This window comes from Amblyomma mixtum, chromosome 5, assembly GCF_055824585.1.
Source record: "Amblyomma mixtum isolate Tamu chromosome 5, ASM5582458v1, whole genome shotgun sequence".
In the NCBI taxonomy this organism is placed as follows: domain Eukaryota; kingdom Metazoa; phylum Arthropoda; class Arachnida; order Ixodida; family Ixodidae; genus Amblyomma; species Amblyomma mixtum.
In genome coordinates, this window is record NC_143016.1 from 186,869,536 (window position 1) to 186,891,299 (window position 21,764).

Below are 21,764 nucleotides of genomic sequence, written 5' to 3' on the forward strand. Positions count from 1 at the left end.
GTCGGTGGTCTGGCGTTCGAAGACAGGACGGCAAGACTCCACTAGGTATCGGAACGTGGCGGGGGTCACACGAAGCGCCTGCTTATAATGAAAATCGCTGAGAATAGGCAGTGTTTCCTCAAACCACCTTTCCTTGCGTACAAAACGCTGCCGTTCCGGAGGGAGGTAGTCCGCCATCACTGCGATGATGGTGAAGTTGTTTGCCAACAACTGGTCCTCTATGTTTCTCGCAACAGATTCGGCAGCTTTCAGGGACTCCTGAAAGTGATGGTCTTCACGCTGGCGCCGGGATCTTCCACTCAGATAGGCCACTAGAGCTTTTCTCCATTCAGCAGGACCGGACGCAGGATCACCACCGTCCGCCATGTTGTCTGGATTCTGGATGTGCTGGAAACTTGTCTTGACTTGCTACACTATTATCATAAAACAAATTTAGTGTGGTCGTGGCCAAAAATTTAGTTATATGTTCATTTTTATGTACTCTATTGCTCTAAACAGCCATAACTCAGAAGGTTATGCTTACATATCACCATGTCGCAAAATTTGTTTTCATCCAGCCGCCATTTTCGTATCTGCGAACGCACTCTGCTTTCCCGTTTAGCACCGCGCAGAGTAAAGTGCACTCCCCGTAAGTGCACTTTATTTTGCGCGCTTGACAGGGGTATTACACTACTGATTATAATGTTACATCCCTTTATCTACGAACATGGTCAACGAAAGGAACTCGTACAGCAAAAGGAGACAAGCAGACGACTCCTGCCGCGTACGCCGCCGCTGGGCTAGCAGACGGCGGAAAGAATGCGTGACGCGGGGTCACATTAGGGCAGCGCAGTTTCCCAAGTTGGGTTGCCGGTGGCCCGCAGAGCTACTGCCCGTTTCCGCCGCTGTCACTGCTGTAAGGAGGAGCCTGAATGAGGATTAATAAACATGATGCCATTTTTGGTCTCCATTTCTGTGGGTAGTAAAAAATTTACTCCCTTTTCACTCCAAAATAACTCCTTTTATACTCCAAAATAACTCCCTTATATACGGGAGTAAATACAAAAAACCATACATATGGAGTAAAAAAACTTCCTTTTGGGTGTGCGTTAGAGGACAAGCCATTTCCTCCCTTTTGGGTGTTTTTTTGCTAACAGTGTATACGGCCAGACATAGCCAACTCTCTCCCAATATTGGGCCAACAGTTTGTGCTGCCTGGGACACGTAGTCGTTGTCAATCGGCAACGGCAGCGTTTTCGACAGCCGGTTAACCATGGTTAAATAGTGGAAAACGTTAAAAAGAAAAACAAAGTACTCAAAAAGACATGGACAGTGTGAAACACAGACGCCTTGTGTGTCCGTCTCATTCTGTGTCATAGTGATGGTTCAACAGTGCAAACACACACAGACCAAGAAGGAGACAAGACACACACAGCGCTGAACTTACAACTGTATTTTTTATTAGGAAGAAGCATGTCATAATATACACACACGAAAACAACACACACGAAAAAACAGCGCACATGCGCAATGTCAACAATCTCATAGTACTATAAAAGGTAAAACCGCTTTAGAAGAAGGAAGAAGGAAGAAGAAAGATAGTGGTTATGCCGTATGTCCACGCGCTGTCGCACCGGATTAAGAAAGTGGGGAGCAAGCATGGGGTAGAAGTTCTGTTTTCTGCTCCTAACAAACTAGAAAGAGTGGGAGCGGCGGTTCAAAGAAGGCATGAGGGGCGCAGAAGAAATGCTTGCAACATCAATCATGTGGCAAGATATGTTCCCTGTAAGACTGGCATAGTTTATCAGATCCCCTTGTCCTGCGGCTTTACCTACATCGGCCAGACTGGCCGCTGTATTAACATGCGGCTTATGGAGCACGCTAATTCTTTAAAGAACAAAGAAACAAACCTAGCGAAGCATTGTTTCACATGCAAATGCACGCCGTTTTTTGGTGACACTGAGGTGTTGTATCGTCATTCTGACCAGCGCACCAGAGAAATTGCTGAAGCCTTTCATATTATCCGGAAAGATAAAGGGTGTGTGAGTGCACCATCTGTAACATTATCTGTTAGGGAAATGAAAATGCTACACAGTGGATAGCGGTTCTATAGATACACAAGTGATTTTAAAGCGGTTTTACCTTCTTTAGTACTGTGACATTGTTGACATTGCGCATGTGCGCTGTTTTTTCGTGTGTGTTGTTTTCGTGTGTGTATATTATGACATGCTTCTTCCTAATAAAAAATCAGTTGTAAGTTCAGCGCTGTGTGTTTTGTCTCCTTCTTGGTCTATGTGTGGTTGCGCTGTTGAACCATCACTATGAATCTACACCAACTAGCCCAATCTGCAGTTCTTCTACAGTTTCTTTCTGTGTCCTTGCTGAGTAGTCGTTGTTTGTATTGTACGTGAGAGAGTACGTCCTCTACGTACGCGTTCGTTAGTTTCGTTCACAATGAAGGAACTCCGGTAAAACTTAACAACTGGTTTAATTGGCCGAATGGTAAAAGAAGAAAACTTTACAGAGAGATTTGAAGCAGTGCCTTTCCGTTTGGCGTCTCACAAAGCACTGTACTTTCGATGCCGAGCCGAGTCCTCCTTTCTCCCTCTACTGCCGCCGCTCCCGCCTCTCCGCCATTGGATAGTAGAATTCCCGGAAAGCCTGCCGCCCGGTTCAGGGACGGTCGCGGGGGAACGGCCACGGGAGCCCCTTTCGGGCGCCTGCCGCCTGGTCGGCTCGCGCGCACACACTCACACACGCACACACAGGCGCGCACACACATGTACAAGGGTCCTTGACCGAGGAAATCGCGTGTCGAATGGCGCCACATTTTGTCCCCCCTTTTCGTCTCCGACACACTCCCCCCCGAAATGACGAAGTCGTTTGCTAGCCGGAAAGTTCCAGAGGGTATATCAGTTGAATCGGCCGCCGAAGTTTTGTTCCCCCTGGCATTCTGACCTCTTGCCCTGTTGTCTCTTCCAGTGAAAGCCGTTTCAATTATGCCAAGCTTCCACAATTGGCGCGGCTGCAGAGCTTCTTTTACGAGGACCACGTCGCCGATGTCAACTGGTTTTCCCCGTTGGACCAACGGGGAAAACGTCGCCGATGTCAACTGGTTTTCCCCGGTGTCCAACGGGGAAAACCAGTTGACATCGGCGACGTGGTCCTCGTAAAAGAAGCTCTGCAGCCGCGCCAATTGTGGAAGCTTGGCATAATTGAAACGGCTTTCACTGGAAGAGACAACAGGGCAAGAATGGGTCAGCTGCAACTCCTTTAGGTACTCAGAGCACCAGCGCTTCTAGAACCTCTCCAACGCCTTACCACGAGCCGATATTGTATGTCGCAGGTGGTTACATGTCAGAGCAGAGATTTCCTTTCGTTGCAGCGCCGGTAGAGAGGTCAGTCGTAGTCCGGTGAGAAACATAGCGGGGCAAAACGGCTCGGGTTCATGTGGCTCTGTATAAACATGAGTAAGTGGGCGGGAATTCAGTACAGCTTCCACTTCGGTCAGCGTAGTTGACATTTCCTCGAGAGTTAGGTAGCCACTTCCGAGAGTCTTCTTCAAGGCTTGTTTCGTCAGTCGGACAAGCCGCTCGTAGAAGCCACCCCATCAGGGTCCGCGTTCCACAATGAATTTCCACTGAACCCGAGAGCTTGCAATATGCTCTTGCACCTGGTCACTTCGCATTGCATCCCAGAGGCGCCCAAATCCTTGTTCACTTTCTTGAATGTGAGGGCGTTGTCGCTGTAGATGGTGCTCGGCAGTCCTCGTCTGGCGGTGAATCTCCGAAATGCGAGAAGGAATGAACCCGCTGACATATCGCTGACCAGTTCCAGATGGACGGCTCGAGTGACCGCGCAGGTGAACAATGCTATATAGTACTTGATTGGAGTGGTCCCCTTGACAAAAAGTGGCCCGGCGAAATCAACGCGGTCATCTGGAAAGGTTGGGCCTCTGTTATTCGGTCTTTAGGTAGTGGTGCAGTCACTTCATTTGCTGGCTGTGCGTTAAATCGTTGGCATATTACACACTCTTTCAGAGTCCTTTTCACCAGCTGCCTCGCTCCGATCACCCAATACCTTTCCCTGAGCTGAGTTAGGGTGTAGCGTATCCCTCCGTGCAACACGTTGCGGTGGCAGTAGAGGGCAAGCAGCTTTGCTAGGTGGCTCTGCTTAGGTATCACGACCGGATGCTTAGCGTCATAGTTCAGGTGACTACGCTGTAGCCGTCCGCCAATCCTCAAGACTCCCTTGTCGTCCACCACAAGTGAAGCATTTCTGAGTGGAGAGTCGACGGGTACAGCCTGCGGGTTCTGAATGCTTTTCAACTCTCTGTGAAAGCCCTCCCTCTGCTCGTTGCGGATCCAAAATATTTCAGCTCGATACAGTTCTTCTGCGGTAAGATCTCCGACTTCGTCGTTGCGTCGTCTCACCCTTGAGACAAATCGAAGCACCCAAGCTGTGCCTCTGATCAGTCTTGTGAAGGAGCTGTAGCGCTGAATGTCCATTAATGCAGGGGAAGGCACGTGAAATGACGTTTCCTCGAGAGTGAGTTCTTTCATAGGAGCCATCCTCGATTTGCTCATCACTGCAGTTGAAGTTAGGCCGTCTTCCGAGGCGATGGTAAGGTATGCGACCGCCCCGTAAGCCGCGGGACTGGCGTCTGGAAAGATGTGTAGATCCGTCTTTGCTGCTTGCCCGCCTACATCCGCTACATAGTACCGCGGCACCTGTATCTCAGGGAGATGTTTTGATTCGCCGTACCATGTGATCCCTTTTTCGGCTATATCACCTAGCAGTGGATCATCCCACTCCACGTTTTGTCGCCACAGATTATGAAACAAGATCTTGGCCCGCGCGATAAAGAGTAACAGCCATCCCAGCGGGTCATAAATCCGTGCCGTATGTTGTAGCATGAATCGTTTGGTGTCTGGTTTAGCAGTGTTGTCTGCAACGCACGGCGCAAAGGTCAGGCGATCTAAATTGGGGTCCCATGCCAGCCCTAGTACCTTGAGTACAGCAGACATAAATCCCAGGAGCTTGGTTTCCTTACAGTGTTGCCCAAATAGCTGGCGCATCCTCTCGTTAATCGATGACCACTTGTGCAGCTTCATTGAGGCGGCGTGGAAGATTGCGTTAGCATTGGTGTATAGCTTCACGGCCTCCTCTTCGTCGTCTGCACCAGTTAACAGGTCGTCTACATAAAGGCTTCGCTGCAGCTGGATCGCGGTGGCAGGAAAATGTGTTGTTTCTCTACCAATTACTGAAGCGCGCAGTGCCACGGTATTGAGGCAGTTAGTCTGCTCGGCACCGTCCTCAATAGGTCCTTGAACGGTCCATCCAGCTGATGTTTCCACCGCCCTTAGTCGTTTTCCCAGTTTGACGGATCTGCCTGTCGTTAAATCCCATATGTGATCAGACCCGATGAGCAGCTCAACATTTTCCGAACCGCCGTCAATTGAGACGGCCGCTGCTTCGTACACAAGCGAGCTTAATTTCTGCAGTACATTTCTCGGTGGCGAGGGAATCGGTTGGTCACAAATGACTTCTGTTTCCAGCACTTCGAGTTCGCGTTCGCATCCGCGCTTTGTCGTTAGCGTAACTCTGACTCTTCGGAACTCGCGTTCCTCTTGATGGCCTCCGAACACACCGATGGTCAACCTTTCATGCCCGAGAAGCGTGCATCCTAGTTTCCGCGAGGTGTCAGCGGTGATGTAAGAGCGCTGACTGCCTCCGTCGAACAAAACTCGCACCTGAGCGCTAGAAGCTTCTCCACTACACAACGCAGTCGCGGTCTGCAGCAAAACGGTTGTTTTGTGAGTGGAGCTGTCTCCCGTGGCTGTCGCTTCCAGGCTGATTTGTGCACTCGTCGCTGTTGGGCTCGCTTCGGGTGGCCTGTTACTAGAGTACGTCGGGTCGCACATCGTGCTGGCATGCTTCTTGCGGCATTTGTTGCACTGCACGTCTACGCGGCATGCTCGTGACTGCACTGTAAAAAATATTTATTGAAAAAAACAGAAATTTTCTGGCAGCTGGCCTGCCAGAAAATTTCTTTTATGCTATGTTTTCGGTTTTTTACTTTTTCTGTCATTTTACAGATCTTTTCTGTTTTCGACTAACAGAGAATTTCTGTTAAGACGATAGAAATTTTCTGTTATTGTATGTTTTCTGTTTTCACTTTTTCTGTCATTTCACAGGGTTTCTTGTTGGCAATTAACAGAAAATGTCTGTGAGGATGACAGAAATTTTCTTTTTTTACTTTTTTCTGTCATTTCGCAGGTATTTTCGATTTGCTGCTAATTTTCGATTAACAGCTTTTTTTTTCATGACTCAGAAATTTTCGATTAACAGCTTTTTTCGATTAACAGCTTTTTCGATTAACAGCTTTTTTTTTCATGACTCAGAAATTTTCTGTGAAGCTCCATGTTCTGTCATTTCACACACTTTATTTCTTTCACATCATCTTTTAATGACTGACATAAAAACAGACACAGAACATTAGGACTGCTGCCACATTTCAATAGAATAAAATATTTCACCGCTTTTAAACAATCACAAGCAAAGGCAAGTGAGTATTCAAGAATATTGGAAAATATGCAGTGTTAAACAATGCAATCATGGCTGATATTTTACTATACAGTAATATCTTTCAGCATCACTGAATTAAGTTAAACGGTAGGAGGGTGGCCGAAGGAAAAAAGAAACTTACGTTGCCCTGCCTGCACTACAGGCATACAGTAAAAGCATGCAAAATATGCAGTAATGGCAAGTAGAGTAGAAACGAAACCTGTGCCTTTCTGTCATACAGAATGGCATGATTCACTCTAAAATAGTAATACAATACAATGAATACGCCACGGAGTAATAATACCTGAACAATGAACACAACCAGTCACTAAACTAATGGCAAGAATACGCAAAAGGAGAGTATTGGAAAAATATGCTTTGCTCATGACTAGTGCTGCATTAAGCAGCAAGATGAAAGCAACGGGACATAACGGATGCCATGGGCTGTTTGCCTTATCACAGTTTAACTGCAAAACATTTTTTCACTCCAGTTAGTACGTCTTATCTTGAGACTACAATAACTTTAAAATGAAAAAAGTAACACAGACAAGATAGAAAGTAGTGCTACAATTCATACAACCAGCCACTCAAGTGTAACAGCAAGTATAAGCATAAATAAGGCATCTTAAGCAAATTGTGTCTTGCCTGACACTAGTACGAAATGAAGTGAGATAGAAGCAACAGGACATAAAGCATGCCACAAGCTGTTTGATTTACCAGTGTAACCATATAACATTGATTCTCTATACATAGTACATCCACTCTTGTGACTACTGCATGATAAGTCATGCCACAGGCTGTTTGGTTTATCACAGCGTACACAAAATATTGATTTAAAAAGTTGTCAAATTTCAGAACAGTTAAAAGTCAGTCTTGCATGATGAGGGAAGCAACTTTTGAAGAGGGGCAGTGTTGCTTCTTCTTCGAGTGCTCTGCCTTCGTTCCCCGGACAGGATTCACAGCTGCAATGGTCCTGAAACAAGGACAGAACATTGTTACTCCTCGGACAGTGAGCATATCTATACTGTCTTCAAAGAAATAATAAACATTGCAAGAAGACTGCACCCCTCCACCTACCCCAAAATTTAATTCCTTTGTAGCCCACATTTCAGTTTCATTGTGTGCACTAGTGAATATATCCAGTAGTCTTTAGTACTCAGTACAAAACCAGACTTCAAGCCAAAATAAACCTTTCCTAAATGTTCACTTTAATAAGGTTTTTAACAACCATAGTGTTTTGTTACTTGCGTGAAAGCTGCTCACTGAACTCCAACACTAGTTTTTAAAGAGATGCAAAAACAACTCCATGAAACCTGTTGTTCTTGGGAAAAATTCATTCTGTCTGCATTTTCCCAATTTGTTGCACGCCGCGGTGGCTCAGTGGTTATGGTGCTCGGCTGCTGGCCCGAAAGACGTGGGTTTGATACCGGCCGCGGCAGCCGAATTTCGATGAATGCGAAATTCTAGAGGCCCGTGTGCTGTGCGAATTCAGTGCACGTTAAAGAACCCCAGGTGGTCGAAATTTCCGGAGCCCTTCACTACGGCGTCCTTCATGGCGTAAGTCGCTTTGGGACGCTAACCCCCAATAAACCGAATCAAACCATTTTGTTGATGTCAGTGTGGCAGCGAAAAAATGCATTTATTGCTGAGAAAACTACATTTAGAAATTTGCCGGTCACTAAATTCAAATTCTGATGTATACGCCGAAAAAGACTTCATGACCACATTTTTAAGTTAGTTGCGGGGCTGCTTAGGAGGGCCTTGTTATCTGCACCCAGAAATCTGACGTGTCAGTAGATTGCAGTCTACTTAGAAAATTAGGCAATGATGACAACACCTGCACTTTGTTTCTTCATTTTATGTAGCTTGTAAAAGCACCATTTCAGTCTCCTTGCAATCAGACAGTAGCCTCTCGACAAAGGCCAACTTCAGTTTCCATTCAATGTTCCTTCAAAGCGCTCTCTGACACCAGAGTAGCAATGTCTATGTATACACAGGCCGAATAATCAGCATGCCTATTCTGTGTCACCCGAAAGTACAGCCGTAAGCAAAAATCTTTTGACAGGTAATAAGTAAGTTTGCAGCACATATTGACGTGCTTTGTCTTTACAGAGATTCAGATGCATGACGAGGGATATGCACATTTTAGTGAAGATGGAATTAACAGAACTGAGCAGAGGCTTGTTTGTATTACTAATGCCCAACTAGTGATACGCAAGTCTAAAATGAGGTCTAGTGCTGCAGAGCAAGCTGTTACGTGAATGTGACGTTACCCTCTTAGATCTGCACTCAGCTTCCACTGTCCAAGAATAGTGCAAAGTGCCTGCTGCCCTGAGTAAAAAACTTTTCTGACCACAACCTCAAGCAATAACCCAGCTAAAGACACATGCAGAATGCACACAAAATATTCTCTGTAGGCAGAATCAAAACAAAATTAAGCAATAGCTTCGAATAAAACTTTTCGTTGAGCATTGGAAGTCGCACATATTCAGTGCTGTAGCATTTTCCCCATACGCCGCTAGTACGGCTCACATGCAGGCCTCAAAAATGCAAGTACTAACAGCCTTTTTCAGTATCCTGGCTTATGCTCAGTTTGAACTGGGCTGCAAGGACTTTCACTATCGCGCATAGCAGTCCTTGAGGCTAGTCAACACAGCTGAGCGTGTCTGTACAGCATCCTGGGCTCCTCACTCCTTCGACATATAAATTCCCCCCTACAGATGCACTTTGGAAGAAATATGTGCGGCTTACAGCGCACCCATCAAGAAAGCTTCATGTCAAATGCAGCAATAACAATGCTGTATCTCTCATCAGCAATCCTCACGTAATTTACTCAGGAGCCAGTTTATTGAGGCACAAATAGCGAGGTATATGCCACAACAATATGCATTGCTTTATGCATGGGTTATCTTGCATAGTATACAATTCAAGACTGTAGGCTCAAATACCGCAAAAAGGAAGTCTTCCAGTCGACGGCACCAACCAACCATTACGATGTTGTGGTTATTTTGGCTAATTTGTGGTTTATCCTTTCCCTTTGCCAGCTGGTGTGATGGATTAGCAAGTGCATGAGAATTAACAATGAAGTCGTCAGAATCATTCAACACCATAGGGGCATTTGCTGCTGCATTCTTCAGTTGTATCCAGCTATAGTCACAATATCAAGCATTGCGTAACAGTTCACGCTCAAATGAATGCAAATCAAAATACAAAAGAGAAAAAACCCAAACTTCCCATTAGCAGTGAACCTGTCTCCGACAAGTGGGAGCAATGCCAGCCTTAGGGGAGGGTGACCGGTGCAATCGCACAAGACGTCACCAAAATGGGGATGCTGAGTTGCCCTGTGGGTGTTATGCTACATCCTCCCATCCTCTACCCGCCTTCCCTCGGTCCCTTGACCTTCAAAAGAGACATTTCCAGAGCTCTTCAGAATGAGGGAGACAATATGTATGCCTGAAGCATGCCAAAATGAGTGCATAACTCGCTACTGCAGAGGGTTGCAAAGGGTGCATGCACCTTACAGACTCGGCATAGTTTCAGGTGTCGTTTGTTGCGGGCAGGACCATCTAAATGACATTCTTTCCACCTGTAAGCTCTGCTGCGGCAGAAGGGAAAGGGGTAGGAGAGGACAGTTGTGCTTAGAGAGCTTTGTCAGTTCACTGCTTAGCCCTTGTCCCGTCTCAGTTGTGCAGATTCTTTCCATCTTTGAACTTAATACTGCCTTCAGCACGCCCTGTGCATTATCTAAATCGGAACACATCTGACTGTGTCAAGCTGTATTGCATTTAATGGTGGTAGGAAATAATGTGTGCACCATTTCTCGCCCTTGTGCATGCTCTGCTCTGTGAGAATTTCATTATAGCTAGTTCTTCTTTTAGGCACCCAGTGCTGCAGAGCAGCACTGGTTGATTTTAGGCGTTAATTACAGACCTAAATGTAGACTGGGCTTTTTGCTAATCATCATCTTTGAGACTCACAGGATTTTGGACTGTGAGCCCATAGTTACTGTGAGCCCATAGTTCTACATATCCAACTGGAAAAAGGTTTTAATTTTCCTGTCGCCCAATTTAGCGCTATCAAAACTTTGTTATGCTGGCTTTTTTGTAGTCACTATTAAAAGCGGAGCAGGCAACACTAAAACATCAGCTTCATGAGCTAAATAATGGTTTCAAAAGAAGCGGAAATGCCCTGGGAAGGCCAGCATCGTGAAACACAGCGACCCAGAGAAGAGAGATTGCATGAAAAGTGGGACAGGTGGAGTGTACTCATGGTTCTAGGAAACTAACGCACAACTTAAAAATCTGGATACCACTCCTCTGCTGCTTCACGGATATGTACACCAACGTAACACATGTTGACTACGATAACACCAAAGTAAATCCGGCCGGTCCCGTCCGTGACCGAATATTACAACCATTCAAGACATTTTAGTGGTTATTGCAGGGGCAGATTCATGGGTGCAACTGGAAGGGGGGGGGGATTTGAAGGAGGGGGGTGGGGTACATTAGAACCATGTATTCCTTGAACATTTTTCATCTAAGAAATGAGGTTCAACATGGCTGTTATTTAATATTTTCCAGTGGGAATCCTTTCCTTTTAATCAATTTCTCCTAGGTGAGCATTACCACATATCCTAAACAAGGTTTCTCAAAGACACCTCAAAAACAACAGACTTCAGTGGACACTGGATATTTAACTTATTAAGACAGAGTATTCTGTTTCTGCTGCAAGCTCTTTGACAGGGATCCCATGTAACCACCAGCGGCAACTGGATAAAATGACTGGAGGCACATGGCACAGATTCTTAGAAGCCTCGAATATTTGACAAATCACTTCACACCATATCAAGCTTCCACAGAGGCAAGTCTAAGAATGAAGCATAGCAAATGCACTGACAAGGAGCATGAACTCATCATGGCACAAGCGAAGAAACTCTTCAAGTATGTCTTAGAGCACCTCATCAAGATAAAGAGCATATACGATATTTCATGGCTGTTCAGACTGGCTTTTTGCAATCTGTGAGGAACCAGGGCAAAAAAAAATGACAACAGACTACACAGAAGGAGGACCACATGGACTGAAGCACTGAATGATCAACTTTTGTACAGTTTCCTGTCAGCACACATGGCAAAAAAAGGTGAAACCATATGAGGAGATATCCCGACACAATGTGACAAGTGGTTTTTTTAGTCTGAAAAAACAGAGGGAATACATCAGTAAGCATCTGCACAGCTGTTTCTAGGACACAGCAGAAAAGCAAAGTTAGTGAAGAATGGCCAACAAGGAACATGGAAGAAACCAGGGTGGAAACAAGTGCACAAGACATGGTCTTGAAAGCTAAAACCAATAAAAGTGACAAAAACGTTACAGGGCAACAGGCTAAAAAGATTAAAGTCGCAAAAGTGACAATGAGGTCAAAGACCAAATGTAAAACCAGAAGTGGTGAAGGCGAAAAATAAAAAATACGACTGAAGGCCGAGGGTGCACATGGTGAGACAAGTGTTGCATATATAAAAACTGGTATTGCATGACAAATAGGCTGGTACTTTTTCAAATAATGAAACTGAAGGTTTCCTTATGCACTGGTCCTTCATTGCCAGTACCTTGCCTGCTTTGATGATTTCACAAGCCAGTGAGTTTTTGTTCTTCGCTATGAATTCCATTCTTTGAAATTCGGATAAACGTCCTGTTTCCAAAATTTTACAGTTCCGACAGTGAATGCCAAGATGGCAGCATTACTCATTATCAGAAAAAGAACTAGCCTACCTGCCATCCAATGCCTGGTTTTAGCTACACAACACTTGTCTCATCATGTGTATCCTGGGCCTTCAGCAGTATTTTTTTAATTTTTTGCCTTCACCACTTGCTCCTGGTTTTACACTTCGTCTTTTCCCTCATTGTCAAATTTTATCACTTTTAACTTTTTAGCTTTTTGGCCTGTTACTTGCTGCCCTCTGAGCTCTTTATCTCTTCTATCACTTGTAACCTTCAAGAGCATGTCTTATTTTTTCACTTGTTTTCATCGTGGTTTTTGGCATGTTTCTTGTTGGCCATTCTTCGCAACCTTTGGTGTTTTGCTGCTTCATAGATACAGCTGCGCAAATTCTTGCAGGCCCATTCCCTGTCTTTTCCGCCTAAAAAAATCTCCTTGTCGAATGTTTTTGTCTTATTTTGGTGTTCCGTGATACAAGCTTTCATATCAAATGGACCTTGCCTAGCTTTTTTTGTCGTGTATCTGACGGCTAGGAAGGTGTACAAATAGCTGTCCCCGTTTCATCTGATATAAAAGTTGGCAGTTCAGCATCCACGTTGCCGCCTTCTGTGCAGCTCTTTGCCCAACAGAAAGTGTTGCTCTAGCTTTTCACTGTAAACAATGAAAACTTTCTGCGATTACCTGAGCTTCTTGGTTAATACGACAAAGTCATAAAAGAGCACTTAGGTGTGTGCCAGATGTGGTAGATCACTACTGCAGCAAAACAAATTAGAATAAAATATTTCACGTGATGGTGAAGAATGTGATCAAGCATTTCACAGAAAATGAAATGACTGAAGTGAGTGCTTTTTTGCCTCTGATGCCTCCCTTCTGGCTAGCAATTTCATGAGTACTGGAAAAGGAATGTGTACTATGGTGGCAAAGATACCTTGGGGAAAAGTGCATCATGCTGCGCCATCTAATAAGTATTGTTTTTTTTCCCCGTAACGCAAGTGCAAGTGCTTCTGGGGCACTGCAACAGCGACAACTGGCTCTCTTGGATAAGTCGGGAGCTCACTCTATGCGACTGTTTCTTACCAAATAAGCACTTTATCAGTCCTTTCATTACTGGGATCTTGTTGCTGCCACTTCTCTTTGAATAACTATACTACTTGTGTCACTTTGATGCCCATTCTATTTATGTCCCTTGGACTGGTTGATTTATTAAAGGAATTTTAATCAGACATATAATATCTATGTTTTGCTTATGCCTGCACTTTTAGAAGAGGAGCTGAAGGTGTCAGCATTTTCAGTTCATGTAACTAAACTCATCTTTCAGTGGCAAGCCTCTTTGCTTTTCTATATTTTAAACCGTACTATCTGCTTGCAAACTCGGTGGTCCGTGACCTTCGGTGGCATTCTGGTGGCGACTTCCGGGTGCCGCTATTGGTTTGCAGTATCCCTTCAAGCTACAGCCATCTAAGGGCACAGCATGCGGTAATGTACTGTAAAGCACAATTTTGTTTTACAATTAGGCTTCCCTCTGAAAAATACCGAAAAAAAATTGCAATGTAAAAAGGTAATATAAACAAAAGGAAATAATGAGAGGCTTTGCAAGTATGGGCCTCAGCAAGGGCTCACACAAGGTGCGGTAAGGTCGTCCCTGAGGCAACGCGATACTGCCAAAATTACCTGGCAATGTCGCAATGTTGCAGGGGTTACACTTACTGAGAGGCTGGGACACATCTTAAGGTGGTACTTGTGAATCACTGTGTATTTTGAGGGACTGTTCTGCTACCGTATACGCCTGTGCACACAGACTGGGAAGCTACTGGCAAAGCGCTGTTTGGTAACTGTCATCACTGATTACTTAGTTAAATATGGGGTCCTTCACTCCATGCAAGGGCACTGGCTTGAAAGCTACAAACTGCTGGAAATGAAAAGTTGCATGTCATTCAGAGATCTGCCCTTGGCCATTGTTTATGAGACATTGGACGCATACCAAGCACACTTCCCTCTTTTCCGCATCTCTGGAGGCATCTGCATATATCATATAGTGTAAAAAGAATTTTTTCCATCTTTTTCTTCTTTCGTCCTTCCCGCAGCACAATGTATCCAACACAAGCCTAGCTAAACTCTCCGCTTTTCTAATTTCCGCTTTTCTTTCGCTGCAGTGTCTAAAGATACACCTCAAAGCCTGTTCATTCTCACTGAGCGTATGGAGGATGTAGCTGCCGGCCCATGGCTAAATCTCATCCAACATGATAGTGGATGCTGCCAGCCAGTGCACTACTGCTGCGTGCAACACTCTTCTCTGCGAAGCATTTGCAAGTTGCATGCCACATATTGTGACTTGTGAGGAGTTTCAAATGGAAGTTTTCCCATTCTTATATCGCCGGCTGTCATTCAGATGACGTAAAACAAGCCCAGCTCTCCCAAAAAATCCCCGATATATATCTTCACACCCGGTTGCACGTGCATATATATAGCACTACCATCGCTCGCACCAGTTCACATATATAAGCAGCAAGCTATGCGGCGTGCACCAGCAGCTTGGTGCTTTCGCACTGGTCTTGTAATCTCTCAGCTCTGCTCATAATTTAAGCAAGTTATCACCAGCACTGAAGCGCAGCAGAATGCTTGCTATATCGAGCGCCTATGCTCTGCACAGCACGCATATTCCTAGATGCACCTATCCGTATTACATAAGAAACATAATGCTAGCTCTTTTTTATCACCAGATATAATATTGGTTGGTTGGGTTGGTTCATTGGGTTTAACGTCCCAAAGCGACTAAGGCTATGAGAGACGCCGTAGTGGAGGGCTCCGGAAATTTCGACCACCTGGGGTTCTTTAACGTGCGCTGACATCGCACAGTACACGGGCCTCTAGAATTTCTCCTCCAAAGAAATTCCAGCCGCCGCGGCCGGGATCGAACCCGCGTCTTTTGGGTCAGCAGCCGAGCACCATAACCACTGAGCCACCGCGGCGGCCTGATATAATATTCATCTCTAAAATATTTATATTATGCCTCACAGCCATGCAAAAGCAATAGTATGGGGAATTTATTTACAGCGTTGGCCTAGGTGACTCGAAGAGATACTCCACCACAATACACAAGAACATTGTGGAGGAGCAACCACAAAGCAGGAAGCATGTACAGACCACTTCCGGGCCAACATTGACATTTCTGAGGGGAATACAAGGAAAGTGCCTAGCTCGCTGCTTGGTCTTTCAGGCGGAAATTTGCACATATTGAGTGGTTCGAGCTTAGCATGAGCCAATGGGCCCCTCTCAGCCAATGCCACACACCACACGTGTATTTGGAGCACTGATCCTGCACACGCACTCAGCTTCGACTGAGGGACAGCGGATCGTCGCAAGTAAACAAACCTTCAAGTTCACATAGCGGACTTCAGCGCACAACAGAAAAGCACACATGTGCACCATGCTGCATGGAAATAGCCAGGAATAATTTTGCAGTTCACACACCCTAATCAAACGACATGTGGTGAACGGTGCAACCGGAGAACATGGTGTTTGTCATGCGATCAAGCAGTTCATTGCATGGAGCTCTCAGATTATGTGCGCCGAACACCAATTGCCCCATTCCGGGCAGTGAGTAAACATTCTTGAGCCCAAGGTATGACTAATCCTCATAGAATTCAAAGGAGAACTATGAGAGTAAATCGAGCAGACTGCCAGGCAAGAATCAAATGGCCGGACTTTGAAAAAGTCCGATTTGTCCGATGTATTTGGAAAAAAAATGCTCCGGGTCTACCCAACGTACTAAGGGGAGGCAATGCACCGGGTCCATCCGGCGTACCTTTAGCCACAGCCTCCTCTCGCAGTCAGTAGTGAGAGCACACCATACAAAAATTTCACTGCTCTATTTAATAACCCCATTGTGAGTTATATAAACAAAAGACTTAGCAGATGAATGCAATTCCAAAAAATGCTGGAGCTAAAGAAGATTATTTTTTGACAGAACTCACAAAATGACTGCTAACGTGAACAAGGAAGCCTCATTGACTTAGTGTGCTCATAACATTGGCTGCAAAAATGAAGCACTGTGGTTGCAAAGGCTTGTACACTTACACCATGATTTCAGTCATGTTGACTGACATGATAAGTACAAACACCATGCATGACCCGCCACTAAACCAGGTGTCAAGCAAGCTACTTTCTTCCAGTTCCCTGACTTTTCCATGGTTTCCCCGACTATTTAAGTCAAAATCCTCTGAATACTGAACAGACGGGAAAACACAGTGGCCAATGGTAATGTACAGTATACGTGATCTATTCACAGCAAAAAGTATATACTGAAACTTCAAAAGCTGCAATCAAAATAGATTTGCTCTTATTTGAGGCAGCTGATTTCTTCTTGAAGAAAGTCCAGCTTCAATGCGACTTATGAAGCTATCTTTGCTTTTTCTGTTCCATTTCTCTAACACAAATGGTTAACATAACCTTTATTCTTCTGAGCATAAGTTGTCTCCACTATAAGTGTGTTCATATTTCAAATTTTTATTTTAAAGTGCAGAGTATTAAAAATTGGCTTAGATTACAAGACAAATGTGTTTCCACATAATACAGCAATGAAAAGCACCAGACATTGGACAAATATTTAAATCCTCATCAATTATCCTATCCGAACACCGATTAAGCACCACAAAATACAAAAACAAAATACAAAATATAGCATACCCTCCAAATAACGCCAGAACCACATCAGCTGCCAGAGCTCGAGATCAAAGAAGCTCCAGCAGCCGTAGTGTAAATGCGATCAAACCATCACAAAGTTCATCGCAGTTACATGAACACAAGTCCTCGTACTTACTAATAGCGAAAGAATGCTGACAATTTCTGCGAAGTACCATCTACGACGTCAAATCCATCAAATCTGCATGGCGACACATTGAAATCTATCCATAAACAATGGATGGTTACATGGCCACAAAAGGGTTACTGGCATTGCATGCACATATGCACTCTTCAGTAAATCCTCTCCCCCAGGTGCTGTGCTCCTCTGGACAAGTATCTATGACCCCTATGAGCAAGCAACGTGTATGACTTCCACCAAAATAGCCATATACTGCTACATAATCTCAGAAGCAATATAGTACCATGTACCCCTTCCAACCCTTTCATATTAGTGACTGGGCGCCATGCAATGCAGGTAGTATAGCCATAATCTGTGAAGAAGTGGTTGAAGATCAACTCCACAAAAAATAGTTTTATCTGTCTTTCCTTTCCACAGATTTTTTCAGACCGCTATTTTACCAGCTGCATTAACCAAGCAGCAGCAGCAGCAAAATTTCATTCCATAGCTGATTCGTTGCCTGGGTTCAGCAAACATTTTCTTACTTTTTTAAAAATTGCTTTTGCACTTTGTTAGCATTTTCATAAAAAGGTCTTATGATAAAGTGGTATCTACCTATAACTTTTATTATCACTGCGTATTTGAGAAGTGGCAAAACCAAAACAACAAAGGTTATCACAACTCAGTTAACAAGCGAGATAGGTACTTACTGCTGTGTGAACTCCAGGCAGAGGCTTGTTTCCTTGGGGTACACAACATTGAAAGCAAAGTGCACCAAAAACATTAGCTTGAAAGCCTGGCATGGGTTGGCTGCGTGCATCACTGGCAGGGTGTCGATGCATATGGTGAAGCTCCTCGCAGTAAGGAAACTGCCTCCTGCACAAACAAGTTTTAAATCAGGAATGCTCGCCCGAGTGCGGTACCACAGAGTTATACCTTTTGCAATGATGAAAGGAGAACATGGTATGTCCCCGATGTCGTCATCACTGGCAGATCCCTGGCATAAGAGGGAGTTAAATGCGTATAAGAATTGTCTACTAAAGTAGCACCATGTGAAAGCTGCAACTTTAAACCAGTTACAAATAAGCATAAGCATGCAGCAGAGTATAAGCATAAATAAGTCATTTCTGCGCTTGCTCAGGCTCTTATTTTTCCCAACAATGCGTGGTGAAATGCTTTGGAGTGTATACAAATAAGCGTCAACCACATATAAAGGCCCTAAAAATCAGCATAGGCATTTACAAGTGCTGGATTATTTACAATACATAAACATTGCACCGTTTTAGTCAAATGCAGCCCAAGAACACAGTGTAAATGCCTCTTAAGAGCAAAAGAGGCCCTCCATCGAGTGGTGTCAAGAGACTGTCCTAGCAGTGCAGTTAATCCGGCCGACCGGTAGTGAATAACCTTGCACCTGCCAGCCCCCTCAAATGTCACACTACTAGGTCACAGGGGAATTATTTAACGTAAGTAGAGCGCAGCTTGCGTTTTATCTCAAGCAACCGAGCAAACTGTTTGTAAATGACTACGTTTTAAGTAGCATAGTACGAGGTACTAAGGTGCGCAGTCGTCGTGATCGGCGCAGTGCTGCGGAAAGTTCGAGCTCGCGTAGTGAATGCTGAATGGTGTACTGTTATTTCGAAGCGCCCATTTAGCGAGTACACGAACTATTTACTAAAGAAGCACCAGAAAAACGCAAGCAGCAGATATCGTATTCAACAGCCACAGAGCCCAAGCAGACACGCGCGGCACGGTTGTGGGCAGGCGGATGTATGGATGGTAGTGGCTTAACCCTTCGTATCGGGCGGTGGCTCGCGCCTCTAGCCTAGGATTCCACCCCCCCCCCCCCCATTTTTAATTTGTATTTTAATATGCATAATTTGGCCATCTTTCATAAAGTTACTCCTCCCTTGACCTATTCCACGGGCTGGCCGAAGCGATGCGATTGACATTGGAGGATACGGACTGAGCTCGAGTGTCGAAGACGCTCAAAAATCTCGAATATCGGCTCCATCGACATCAGTGCCATTGAAAAACTTCCCTGTGGCAGCGCAAGTACGGGATTTGAAACGCCTGTGTAGAAACTTTTCAGCCTGCGTTGACCCGTGCAACGCTATTTCGGCCCAAAGATAAGATCAGTTAAATCTTACAAAATGAACACAATTACTGCATTACTTGCACCGGCATGAATAATCGTAAATAAAAATAAAAAGAAACAACGTACACTTATGATCCTTTCTTAGACGAGAAACGAATTTGAAAATCCCGCGCTCTTTGACGTCTTCCTCCGCTAACCAATCGCGTACTTCCCTGGCCTAAAATTTCCCGCGCTTACTCACTCGGTTCTTTTAGGAGTGCATATCTCCAGACAAAGCAAAATTTGTGCATTTTCCCGCAAACTATCGCACTCTTCCGTGTTTCTCGCTTGTGTTCCTCTCTCTTCCGCGCTCTGTGCACCTTTTGTGAGACACAGTAAAGCAGCAGTGACGCATCGGCGGTGAAGCGGCTGTGGTGGGCACGCTCAATGTCCGCCGGCGATTTATCTTCACTGCCCTGTTCAACAGCAGTACAAGCCCGCAACAATAATCCCAAAAGACGACAAAAAGCGTATCATTAATGCCGGTAAAAATGCGCACCACTCACCTTGTGTGCGAACGGTCTGATCGGTGAAAATCACGGACACAGCACGCCGGTATTATCCTAGCTCCCGGCTCACGTTCATGCCGTCCTCCATGATGCCGTCAATCGATGAATGCAGGATCGCAGCAAATAGTACTGCTTCTCATTCTGCGCGCTAATATTGCGCATAGAAACTTTTTGACGCTTAAAATATGTAACGTGATTGATGAAAAGTAGCAAAGGTTTTCGGATCACTTTTTTGTGTAACGGCGGTGCTTACGTCACCAACTTTCGTTGAAATGGGCGTGTTGCGGCTCCAAAAACAGAAAATTACTTTCTTTTGCGTGAACGTGTTTCTGTTAAGTGCGCAAAACAGATATTCTCTGTATGAGAACAGAACATTTCCGTAAAAATGCCTGTCATTTCACACACATTTCTTACAGTGTGGTGTCCAGTTTTCGTGCACCTGAAGCAACGGCCGGAAGTACGCAGAAGTCTTTTCTTCTCTAGAAGAGTTTTTGAGGCGTTACAGTTCTGCGTTTGGTGCTCGTTAGAGTCACAGAAGAAGCAGGTCAGCGGAGTTGCACTCTGTTGAAGCATCGCTGCGGATCGAACATGCTTGTCATGCGTTTTTCCATGCGGCTTGTGACTCTCTTTCGTGCTTTCTCTGGGTTTTTCTTCCTCGTCCATGCCTTGCGATGCAGCCAAGTTCTCTCTACTTTCCACCTCTACTCTCAAAAAGGAGAGTAGCTTAGAAAATGAGGACACGGTACCTTTTCCGCTGTCGTCGGTCTTGTGTGGCGAAGTTTCCGAGACGGAGCCTTGTTGCTCGCTGGCGAGGCTGTCGGTGTCGACAACTCACCTTCGGTTGAAGTCCAGTAAGATGTCCTGTGGCATTGCTCGTTGTACGATCGGAAGCAGCATTGCACTGTAGGAGTCCAACTTCCGTCCGAGCGTTTCGAGGCCTCTGATGTGCGCCGCCAGGGTATCGTAGAGACGGCGTAGGCCACGGACATCTTCTGAAGAACGCACTGGCTTCAAATCAATTAGCTTCTTCAGATGTTCTTGTACAAGAAGTTCCTCGTTGCCGAACCGTTTCCTCAGGAGTTGGATGGCGTCGTTATAACATCGTGACGTCGATGGAAGGCCTGCCAGTGCAGCTGTCGCATCGCCTGTAACTGATGCTCGCAGATAGTGAAACCTGTCTGTGTCAGACAAGTCTTCGTTTTTGTCTACCAGCTGCTGGAACACTAAAGGTTTGCCAGTCCGAGCGCCGCCCGGTGAATTTGATTATTCAATTTGAGGCAGCTCCACTCTCGTCTTCCCTGACGTGGTCGTAGGATGGCTGGCGTGGCCGTTTGCATGGTAATGCCACTGCCCGCCGAATCCACGGCAGTCTGCGTTGTAGATGAACCACTGTCGATTAGAAGTTGCAATCCAGCAAGGCAGGATATGACACGATCTTGATAGTCGTACACTTGCTGGTATTCGTTTTCAATATCTTCTTCTGGTACCAATGGTACAACTTCTTCGTTGACATGCTCTAGCTGTTGCTGCAGCTTGCTGAGTCGAGCGTGAAACGACCGAGCTTCTGTACTTGTGAGGGACGCTTGGCTCTCCTCCGTTTTGTTGATGAGCTTCGTTATTTGCGAGAGCAATGCTCTTCGTTTCTTTAAAAGGCGCTCCATTCTCTTGTAAGTTTTTTTAGCCAATTCGTTTACCGGATTGATGACATCAGATGTCGTCGTTGCCGAGACGTACCTGAAGTGGATGCGTTGAGCGTGAGCGTTGGAGCGATGTAGCGATGATCTTACAAAATCCACAGCAGAACTCCCGGGTTTCGGCGCCAAACTTGTGTTTGTATTGTACGTGAGAGAGTACGTCCTCTACGTACGTGTTCGTTAGTTTCGTTCACAATGAAGGAATTCCGGTAAAACTTAACAACTGGTTTAATTTGCCGAATGGTAAAAGGAGAAAACTTTACAGAAAGATTGGAAGCACGGCCTTTCCGTTTGGCGTCTCACAAAGCATTGTCCTTTCGATGCGGAGCCGAGTCCTCCTTTCTCCCTCTTCTGCCGCCGCTCC

The 21,764-nt window shown here is 45.2% G+C and overlaps 1 long non-coding RNA gene across 1 annotated transcript; it reads right to left on the reverse strand.

Moving 5' to 3' along the window:
- Positions 1–6,979: 6,979 nt before the first annotated feature.
- On the reverse strand, positions 6,980–20,051 carry LOC149345142 (uncharacterized). The gene is made up of 3 exons (XR_016282818.1): positions 19,704–20,051; positions 17,771–17,936; positions 6,980–7,519 (listed from the first exon to the last, which is right to left on the reverse strand). It is a non-coding gene; the product is annotated as an uncharacterized LOC149345142 (long non-coding RNA).
- Between the last annotated feature and the right edge of the window lie 1,713 nt (positions 20,052–21,764).